This window comes from Hermetia illucens, chromosome 1, assembly GCF_905115235.1.
Source record: "Hermetia illucens chromosome 1, iHerIll2.2.curated.20191125, whole genome shotgun sequence".
Lineage (NCBI taxonomy): Eukaryota > Metazoa > Arthropoda > Insecta > Diptera > Stratiomyidae > Hermetia > Hermetia illucens.
The window spans coordinates 70,289,342-70,301,224 of NC_051849.1; the positions used below are offsets into that span (position 1 = coordinate 70,289,342).

Consider the following 11,883-nt stretch of genomic DNA (forward strand, 5'->3'; position numbering starts at 1 on the left):
TAGTTTCCAAGAGCAGTTCTAAGTTGGCAATTTATTTCTTTAATATCATTTAAAATTCAAAAATATTTCACAAACGCAGGCACCAGGAATTTGCTTGGATCTTTGGTTTTATTCAAGATGTATATGTAAATATATTTGTTAATATTTATTTTTTAATTTCTTTAAAACGCGACTGTCCGCCGCCAAGGTTGGAGAAGAAGAGACCGGCTTATTTCCTTGCGGTCTTTTCCTGTCCCAACCAACGGCACTTTCTCACCGCTAATCCTCCACTCCCGTGGCGAGTTCTAAAACAAGTGGAGAGTTCCGCGCCATCTATTTGTCCGCATTCGCAACGTTCGAAATAAATTTCGAATAAATTGCGAATCCTGCCGCGCCACAACCTCAAGAATCTACAACTACTCCCTTTTTGTTGATTTTCATCCATTAATCCACAAAAGTAAACAATATTTTGCTGCAGGTGCAATGACAGAAATTTTAAAAGCCTGCCCCGATTAGCCTCTGTCATTTCATTAGTTCTGCTGCTGCGTAGTGATATAACTTGTTTTCTGTGGTGATACGATCTTTAAAGCGGCGTATGTCACCAAGCCAGGTAACCGGTTCATAAACCAAGACACATGGTTTTGGAATGATGATGTCCAAATGAAGGTCCGCGAAAAGAAACGGTTCTACCATAAGTTCTTCGACGATAAAATGCTGACCAATTGACAAATTCACAAGAATGTCAATGCTGTCCCATACTATGAAGATTTTTGAAAATCGTATTTGCGCCGGGTTTGTCAAGAACTGCAGTTTTATCGACGCAATACACGCTGCGCGATTACTCATGGAGAAACACCGGCAGAAGCATCGCCCTATTTACATTGCATTGCACAAGAACTCATCTGGTATACTCTACGACAACATCTGGCACCAAAAGAATCCATGAGGTGGGTTAAATCCCTCTACCACGATCTGAAAAGTAACAAGTAAATTCGAAGTGTGACGAGTATATTGAAACCGCCTCGTCTGCCTATGTTAATCAAAGAAGCGCCCTCTCACCACTCCTTTTTGTTCTTGTTATGGATGCTGCCACACGGGACATCCAACGTCCTACGCTCTACATATACACTGCTGGAGATGATGCTTTCCCAGCGTATTGTTGCAAAGATGATCTCGAACAACTTGTTCAAAAGTGGAATGATTGTCTCATGCAACGCGGTCCCAGATTGAATTTGAATAAAATAGAATGTCTGTCGACTGACCCTGTTGTTGTTGTTGTTGTTTTTTGCTTGCCCCCCGACACTACTCACGAAGTACACCAATAGGACTGATGGCAGACATAGCGTTTATTGCTAAAAACAGTCAAACACAAATTTATTAAGTTGGGTTCTTTTTTAAAATAACGGACATACTTTCAAACACATCACTGTCAAAACCTGCCCGAACACACTGGATACGTGTTGCAGTTATTAGCGTTTTAGGGTGATGAATGTTTAGTCGTTATTGAATGATAAAATTTAAGTTGAAAAATTAATTCACACGATGATAAATGTTAGTGTTTTTTAGTCGTTATCACAGTTAATGATGATAACCAGGATGCATTATAAGTTTCAGTATACAAAAGAATGAGTTCCAAAAAAAACAGGATGCATTGTAGAATCGAGGGTGGTTGAGGTTCGGAAAACCAAGATACAGTATTCCTTCGAGTGAAAAAAGGTTGTCTGCATTCTCCATCCTAAATGCCCCTAGCCCAGACCAGAAAGCTGGCAGTAACTTTACGCATAAACACGTAGAGGCTGTTCGATAGTTTGAAGGCGTCTGACATCGTGTGGATTAAGTACTTCTCCACAACTCTACTAACCATTCCGAGCCATTGGAGTGCCGAGGAGTAATGATAGATGCAAGAGAAAAGAACAAACTTGTTATACCATTTACACTTAACCCAAAATCGGGTACAGTTCTTACACTTGAAGATTATGTGTTTGTTAGTTTCTTTAACCATGCAAGTGTTATATTTGTCCCACTCTATGTTTCCAAACTGAGAAAAACTTTGTTATATGTATGATTGGTCTGGAGACGATTCAGTTATTTTTTTTCGGAAGCTGTAAGCGTACGCGTAGCATCCGATTGAATTGTGCGTAAAGCAGCGAGAATGCTAGAGAAAAATGGTCCTTTAACACGTGATATCACCAATTTGTCTTTATGGTTTTAGCAATAATGGAGTTCAAGTGGTCTCTGATCGAATTGACATGGGCAAGGGTGAGATTATTAATTTTAATGAGCAAGGGTGCTAACTTGCTTCCCTTGTTATGTTGATTGGTAGCCCCGGTCGGGATTCATCATCAGCAAATTTACAAACAACTGCTGACGGACCCTAATAAAACAAACACTATCACTGTCAGTGGCAGTGGGCTGTCCAGAATTGAGAGATTTAAATATATTGGATCAATGCCCTCAGCCAAGTGCGAAATGCTTTATGAAATCGCTTTCCGCATTAGCGGAACCTGGATAAATTGGCGTTCCACAACTAGCGCTTTTTGTCTTTCGACCTGTCGCTCTCTATGGTTCGGAATGTTGGCAACTGTAAAAAATATTGAATGGCGTCTCATGTGATGATGACGCCATGATCACATCCGAAATAAGGATATCCGCAATCGATATGGGGTTGCCCCGATCGTGCAAAGATTGTGAGAGGCATGTCTTCGATGGTATGATCACGTAATTCGCGCTAAGATCGGTCTGAACATCGAAGTCGAATAGTGGCTTGATGCGCTGGATGCGGATTTGAAAGCCTCGCGACTGCATTCAGATTAGGCCTTTGACCGGGCAAAATGGCGCAACCGATTAAACCGGCCGTCAAAATAAGACAAAGACTGAAGAAAAAGAGCGATTTTTCTCATGATGACTATCGTATTTCTTTCATCCCGCCTCTTTATTATTTTGCGATTCTTAGACAGGGCTCTTTCTGCCTCATTCAGACGGTCACCATCGTAGATGAGCTGCTTGGCTCGCAGAACTGTGTCAGAAAGTGTCATTTTGGAAAACTGACTAAACTCACTATGGGAAACAGCAGGTTACAAAGCAGTTATAAAGATGTATCGGATCGTTATTTTGAATGTTTGCATTGAAAAAAGACGTTTTATTTTAGGTAAAAACAAAAAGTGCTTTATTCAAAATATGTTCCTTTGCTTGCCACAAATTTCCATCATCGATCCACATAAGTTACCGGTTTCTTCCCAGAAGAAGCGCTGCGAAAGTACGTAAGCAATGGGCGAACACAAGTTGTAGCTTGAGGGGACGGATTCTGAAGAGTAAGATTGTTGGGGTAGTAGTTCCCAGTCAAGGGTGAAAATGATATTTGGGGGCTTTGATCGTTGTCCTGTTGCAGAATAACTTTTTCGTGTCTCCGCACTCATTCTGGCATTTTTGCAATAAGCATATGTGATGAAGTTGATAAGTTGATGCCGGTAGTGCTCAGTCGTGGCCGTTTGACCGGCTTTCAGTACCTCTTAGTATACAACCTGGTGCCGTTAGTTGTATCGGCTGAAGCGATTGGACTTTGGTTCGCTGGACGAAATCCACGATTTCTCGCACTTTGGATTTTCGAGGAGGATCTATTTCTCGTTCTCGGTCACGAAATGATACAAAAATAATTTTCTACATTACCATACCATTTTCCGCCTCTCGCTCTGCCTTTCGTTCAGTTGGCAGAGGACCCGTTTTCTTGCCTTGTGGATCTTCCCTATGGCAAGTAAATCGGAGAGGGTTTGTTGGTCGATGCCGAGCATGTTCGCTAGTTGTAGTTAACTTTCCGAGGACTCTTCGTTCAATAATACTTACGAGGCGGTCCCACCAAACTTTTCATTTCAAATCGAAGTCGCCCTCTAGAAAACGGTGACTCTAGCGCATAAATATCCTGTGTTGGAGCAGTATCGTGGTAGATTGCCACATGCATTTGTTTGCTTTCACTAGCATTCTTTCCCTGATTGAACAGGAGCAAAAACAGGTGCTGCAAATGTTCCTTAATAATAATAATAATCGTTAGCGCAACAATCCATATTGGATCAGAGCCTTGAAGTGTGTTAGAGCACTTCATTCAAGGCCGTTACGGTACACTACAGTACACTGTAGATGGTCAGCATTGCGCTCGTCCGAGATTATTACCCTGATTTGACTCAGGTACTCATTCACCGCTGAGTCGACTGGTATTCCTGGTGTTCCTTAATTAGCTCGAAAATCGACATTTTTTGATGCTCGTAAATAAACGTCAAAACAGATATCGCGTTCGAATTACCTTCATTGCTGGAGATTGATCCATCAGTTACCGTTGTCAACAACTTTGATCTTCCATCGCAATTCTGCAATTATTAATCGATGCACCTTGTGCATAACCCCCAAGAAACATACAAAAAAGTTGTCCGTGACAAGGCTGGCGAAACGTTATATAGGGTATTTTGTCGCACCCAGTAGAATAGTGCTGTGAATTAGTTTCTCTTGCCATTGGTTCCTATGCGCACATTTGGTATCTTCATTCTATCATAAATACACCATATGAAGGGTTTTGTGAAATACTCTTTCCTTCGTATTCCTTTTCAATTACTTTAGTGGCATGTTTCAAGTATAAATCCGTTCCCAGAGGGATTGAAGCTTGGATTGTTGACGAACCAAAAACAACTCCCCGGACGAAGAAGGAGGAACTCAACGGCCCTGGTATTGTAGATTAAATCGTAAATTTCTCCCATTAAATTTTACACTGTCATTTACCCTGTAATGCATTTTCTCAAAAGTTGTGCTTTTTAACTTTGTGGTAAGATTTATACTAGGAATATTTGTAGAATATTCGTGTATTTTAGCTTTCACTAGGACCACATTCCTATCAACAGTCGCAGTTTGTCTTTCAAAGAAAAGTTTTCTGTCTGAAATCTTCCAAAACACTCGGACAGTTTTCAGTGAGGATGCATTCGCCCCATATGCATTTTGTCATTAATGAAAAATTTGTGTTGGCTCCAGTGGACTACGAAAACCGTGGGAAATAACCCTAATGGAAGGAAGCCTTAATTTGATTCCTAGAAGTTCCTCTTCGGAAGATTCGAGAGGGCGCTTCAACCTCACAATGTCTGAATGCTAATTAGGAAAGATTACGGGCCGTCAAAAACTTCATTTGAATAAATATTTCAGTTCTGGATCAAAATCTATGATGTTTCTGTAAACCCTTAGGTCTTCTTATGCATTTTTCGAAAAGTTTCTAATGTTATGTTTTTAGTGCGTTTTTGGTTTTGCGATAAAATCTTTCTAATGCACTCTCAAATAATTCTCACAATTGTGAACGGACGACTAAACCAAACACAGACTTTACATTCAGCTATTTTCATGATGGCAATAGCATTGTCATGTGTCATTATTTGAAAAATTGTAAGGAAAAACACAGAAGGAAAACTTTTACATTATTATCTTTTTAAAATTTAAAATTTTGAAAAAATTATTTAAACTATAATCAATGAGGATGGAGATGTATTATGTAGAGGCTGTGAACTTGCGGTAAATAGAATCTAAGAAGTTGCTGTGCTATATAAAACAAATCGTGGTTGCCAGATGGAGTGATGGGAAAAATAAACAAGGTCTCCTTGCAATTAGTCCTTTGGTAATACTTAATATTTCTGGTAGAAAATTGTAAAATCGATTTACTTTCTCCTACAACAACAAGTAGCTGACCTAAAATTTGGTAATTGAAGGGGCCATGGGAATACATAGATTATCACTTTCATCTTTTAGATACTAATGTCAATCTTTTCTGTCACATAACTTATTTATCGGAGGACAAGACAACTGTCCATGAATACAATAACTCACAAAAAATTTCACGCTTACTAAGTAAAATTCTAAGGTGGTTTAATATTTTTATACTGTCATCCATTTTTAGCTTCCAAAGTTTACGAAGGTTATCAAACATACCGAAAAACCTTCAGAGTTTATTTGGAATAAAAATTAATAATCCAATCTATAACAAATGTATATTTTTATATTTCTGCTGTTCAATTTATGGAGTAAGTTAATATGCCATTTGCACTTATAAGTCATGTTTACGTTCAGGTTCAAGAGCAATAAAAAATTGTTGGTCATTCTATACCCACAATTGTTTTCATCAGTTTCGTATGAGGAAGAAACATGTTTTCGGTTGATTTTCTTCTGTACATAGGCAATTATATTAAAATCGTAATTTTTATTTTGTGTCCATAAAATGTTTTGACTGTTCGTGGAATTATTATTATAATTCACTAATTATAATTCTTTTTTCTTTTCAGGTAAGTTGTATTGCAACTGAGCACCTCCATGCAATTGAATGGATTATTTGTAAGTAATGATTACAGTATTATTAATATTTGGAGGGTATCTATTGAACTGGTGTATGCCGGGGTGGTCATCGGTGTGGCCCACAGGCCCGAAATAAAATTTAAATAGTTGATTGTGATTTACGAGACAACGTTGACAGTATTCAGTGTCTTTTGACAGAAGTATTCGAAAATGCCTAATTTATAGTAAGCATATTGAATCCAGTCTAAGAGTAGAGGGGGGATGTAATGTCTTTTTCTTGCAAGGGATATGTATTATTTACAAGTCAAAAACATCGTAGAATTTGATGGAGTCTTGTTTTTAGTTTTAGTTTGCGATAGTAAAACAAATTTTTCAGAACGACAACATGCTGGTGATTGGCCAATTTATGTCTCGAATGCGTGTTGCAATGCTACAAGCAGGAAACGTGCAGGCATTTGAAAGAAACGTAATTCTAAAACAGAGTTTCAATTAAATCAGTGGAAAATTCAAAAAATCTCTCTAAGTGAAATTGGGTTTGTCCCTTCAATACGATACAAATCGCTCAATCAGAAAACAAAAAAAAACAAAGAATGACTAACGATTTTGTCCAGGGCAGAGGCAACTCTTCAGACGCTACCTCACCTCTGCCCTGGGAGCAGCGTAACCGAAAGTGGCTCCTTTATATAATCGCAAAAAAACGACAAGGTTGCGAATTATATTAAAGTTGAACCGCCAGTTGTTTGAGTCTAAGCTAGAGTATACCCAGCTTAGGATATGGGGGATCCTGAGTCCACATCGACATGATGTTCGACCGGACAATCAATCAGGCTTTGTTCTACAGTAGCAGACAAGTCTGGTGACAATTTCAATTGTGGAAGCTGAAAATATTGTACAACCGCTATAAATGAGACAGAAGGTATGATTCGCCGCAGACAGGCGGCCGGTTTTTTCTCCGCAGTAACATGAGTGCTCATCCAACACCATCTGAATCCCAGCTAGTTTTTTATCAAAAATGGTATGATCCCCACGTACAGAGAAACATTATAGGAATTCTGCGGGCAGTAAAAAAGGCTGTTCTTTTTATTACTCAAAGGAAGAAAAGTCGAAATTGTCCCTGATGAAAACGCTTTTTAGGGTCCCCGTTGAGAAGCATATCTAAAGCTGGACAACAGCAAATTTGTGGCTCTGCCTATTGACGCGTTTTATTTAAAAATAAGAGCCTTCACCTCGTTAACACTGGCAGAATCAAAATCACTTTCTGTTTCGCTTCTAAACAATAACATTTGCTGTAAAATGTCAACTGTCACGTCGGTAAATCGGCGGTTGTGACAGCACAGCTCCATATATAGTTAAAACTTCAATTATGCACTGTTGTTTTTGACCATTTTACATAACTAATTTGATCTAGGAAGTACTGTATCGTTGTAAAAGTTCACTTAAATTTAAAAAAAAAATCAATTTTTTGTTTTTTACATTTTCACCCCCTTACACTTTGAAAAATTACTTTTGAAAATATTTTGAGAAAATTCGAACATTGAGGTAGTATAAACCCATTTTAAGCGTCTGGGCATTTTGGGCTACTCGCACCCCTGTACCTCTTCTTGTCGATTTCATCTATTCATTGGCTTACATGGAAGAAGGCTTACTTTTATATGACCCAGAGATGGCAGATTAGTCAATTGTAATTGATAAAACTCCATTCCAAGATATTCAAGGAATATAACGTAGAAAACTTTAAATGCGTTTTTCTTGATAAGCTTTTTTTCAACTAGTCGCTAATTAATCTAAGGGTAGATCGTATCGATTTTAACAAATCTTAGTGCGTTTCGCCTGCTAATATATTTCACATGACAATTCACCACAATTAGACCAACAAATCGAGAAAAAAAATTTCGGTTCATCTTATGATGGAACATTTCAAAATAGTGTTACATATTTTTAGTCATAAAATTTCAATGTCCAAAATTTCAAGTTTTTGTTCAAAAGTCCGCTTCAATAAATTAGAATTAAATGCATAATTATCAAGAATTAATGTGAAAAAGTGATTAATCTTCGGTGGAATTGACTTTACTAGTCAAGAAACTTAATCTCTTCCTAATATGAAATCCAAAACCATTTGCCAAAAATATTTTTTTAGTGTTTGGATCTATAATTCTTGGTAAACAGACTATAGAATTGCACCTAAAAACATAAAAGAACCGAACGAAGACAGCTGTTCTAAAGTGATAATTTTGTAGTTTACAAAAGGGTGATCATACTTCCAAAAGACAATAAAAATAAAAAACAATCCTGACATTTTCAAACAAGCCGGAAGTGTCCCATTGCTGACAAAATTAGAAGGTTAATATTCGATTGACATTCCGAAAATTATACATTCCAGTTTCAAATCATGGAAGCCAGTGAACTGCGGAGGAGCTCCGATTAAAAATTTTGGAAGTGGCTCGATCAGTGATGCAATGATTTGCATCGTCACGTCTTCTTTAGCTCGTAATTTTCATATGAAATTTCTAACCAAAGAGAAGAAGCAATTTCGTGTTTATATAGGATAATGAGACAGATGTGTAAAAAGCTCTGGGAAAGATTAGCGAAAATTACATTATTTTGTTAAGTTTAATCGTGATTTCTTTATTTTTTTCTTGAAATCGATTCACTGTCTGTCTGTTTGTCTGTCACACGCACTTTGAAATCACATGTATACAGTAAGAGACATAAATTTACGTGGAGTTTGAAGGGGGCTTCCGATACATGCAAAGGCGGGATGTAAAAATTGTTCTCATCGAATATAGTCATGTGGTATCAAATGAAAGGTCTCGATTAGTACTTTCCGGATCCAATCCGAGTAAGGAGTTAAAATGTGCACATTTAAAATGAGACAGGATTCACTTTCGGAATATGCACAACCCCAAAAATCTGAAAAAAAACAGGATAGTGTGCTTATATGATCTTATCTTCTAAGCCTCAAATATGTCCCATTCTGATATCTGCTCAAATAAACTTACCGTTAGTATATTAGTAACTTTTAGAAATTGACTGGAAAGCCCCCTTAAGTTCATCCATGCCAAGTTTCATAGAAATCCAGGTTACAGGGTCAAAGCTACAGCAGTTCAAACGTTTTAATTTTGCGCGAGTTTACTGGATCCTAAGGCATGCAAATAAGATGCTGGCGTCATAATTAACGAGAATAATTGAGATTCGAGTTAAATAATCAAATTTCAATCATGAAGAATCCACCTCCCCTCAGCCCTTTTAATGATATTGAACTCCTAGCGTGAAGTGTGTGAGGTTGAATATTATCAACATAGTGCCATGTCAAAGTATTTGCGTAAGTGTGCAATTGAATTTTTAACTATGTACACACGGAACTGTCGTGCATTCGTCGTTCCTCACATAGGGAAGCACGAAACCTTTTATAGCTGAAACGTGAAGCTTTCGATTTCCCACCTTGTTTTACTTTCATTATATTTTCCTTTGATTATTTATTGTCGATCGAATTGTTCAAAGGACTCCCCACATTCCAGAGGCTGGTTAACACAGAGGCGACGGAGCACTTCGATGGAACTTCAGTATTTGCGGGCGGACTTTCACGGTCAATTTCGCCATCTTTTTAGGTTTTTGGGATAGCTCTCCCCTCTTGATCGTCTCCGGCCACTCACTCCCAAATCCCATTTAGTCATTAGGTTTCCTTGAACACTTCTTCCTTTAATATTGTCCATAAATATTCATTGCGATTAACATCGGATGAGTTACCTATGCAATCCGTCCAAATCGTTGAGAAGTACTGCTTCGCTTTCGCTAAACTGGTTTTCGCGCTCCATCTTGCATAAGAAAGGGAGATATTCCTTTTGAATATTGCTGCCGATTGTTGGGGCACTTCCCGTAGATCGGCAAAATTTTATGTCGATTGTACTCGCCATTAATTGAACAGTTTTTATCAATGGTGATAGCTTGAATTTTCCATATAAATTTATCGTTCGGTCACCATTATCCCCTTATTTAGGTCGTTGACTGTCTGTATCGTTTTCGAATCCGATGTTTTCACTCGCATATTTTTTCGATTTGGATTTTGAAAAAGTTCGTTCAGGGATTCACCTGTAAAAATTATGCCAGCTAGTTCTCCCCTGCACCTCACTTTTTTTAGGGTGAAAACTTCGTCGATTAACCACTTACGAAATGTGTTCCTGTCTTAATGTTTTCTGTTTTGGCTTCCTTGATTTGACATTCGCATGTTTTCTCTATGGGTTTCTCCTGATGTAATCTTCGCCGGTAGTTTTGGAGACTTTCCTTGACGCTGGAATTCAGGTGATTGGTTGAGGAGTTTTATTATAGCCCTTCATATTTTTTTCTAATCGCTCGGTTGGGCTCCTACTTTTTTGCCCTAGAGCTCGCTAGGCCCACAAAAGGACAGCCTTCTTTAAAACATTAAGCTATCAGCTACAGAAAGCGATGCTGTAGCCCTGTTGATGCAGATCCTGAATTCGCTTCTGTGCCTCTTTTGATATACTGCGATATTTTTTTTGACGACTCAGTTAATATCTATTTATTAAAACCAATGATCGATGCAAAAGAAAAGTTTAAAAACCTTACGACCCCACGATGAAAAGTTATGGTGCCCTGAAAAGGAACTATTTCCGTATTACTGAATTTGGTATAGCAATCATTGTGGCTATTTGCAATGGAGATTACAAAGGGGGCTACTCCCACGCCTCACCACCTTTTTGCACATCGCGGCGATGATTGCCCTACCAAAAAGCTTCTTAATAATACGTAAAATAATAATAGCCCTTTTGGGGCGCCGTAACTTTGTAAGAAGTAGTAACTTTTATGGGTTTTTTCTGGGGGTAGAAAGGTGGGATATTTTCCTACCTTTTACAGGCTCTTTTTATCTATTTCCCCTTTGCGGGCGGCACTGGCAAATGAAAGTTTGCCATAATCATATCAAAATATGTACTTCCCATTTGAACCGCTATAATTTTTTAAGGGTGATGACTGCGGCGATTTTTCAACAGGGTTAGAGAAGAGATCGTTGATAATTTCTCCTATCTAGGGTCGAAAATCACAACCGATAACAGCTACGATGATGAAATCCACGCACGGTTGTTGTCAGCCAACAGAGCCTATTTCAGCTTACAAAGACTCTTCCGCTCGAAACGTCTCACCATAGGGTCAAAGCTGTTACTGTACAAGACAATGATCTTGCCAGTCCTCATGTATTCCTCGGAGACTTGGGTTCTTAGCAAGAAGAATTGCAAACTCTCGGCCGCGTTCGAAAGAAGAATCCTCCGAAGTATTTCTGACCCCCTACATGAGGATGGACGATTCCGAAGCTTACATAACGACGAAATCTATGAGCGATACCATGACCGACAGGTTGTGGATAAAATCCGACTCAATAGGTTACGGTGGTCACTTAATCTGTATGGATGAGGATGATTCAGCCCGGAAAGTCTATAAGGGCAATATCTATGGTAGAAAAAGAAGACGAGGCAGACCCTGCCTAAGATGGAGTGATGGCGTAGGTCAGGACGCCAGACAGCATTTAGGAATAGCGAATTGGTGGGCGCAAAATCGGGATGTCTGTAGTTCCTTATTAAG

The 11,883-nt window shown here is 38.5% G+C and overlaps 1 protein-coding gene across 2 annotated transcripts in view; it reads left to right on the top strand.

Moving 5' to 3' along the window:
* The window catches only part of LOC119652732 (serine/threonine-protein kinase N), a 263,540-nt gene that overhangs the window by 143,069 nt on the left and 108,588 nt on the right, over positions 1-11,883 (top strand). The gene's annotated exons all lie outside the window — the stretch shown is intronic.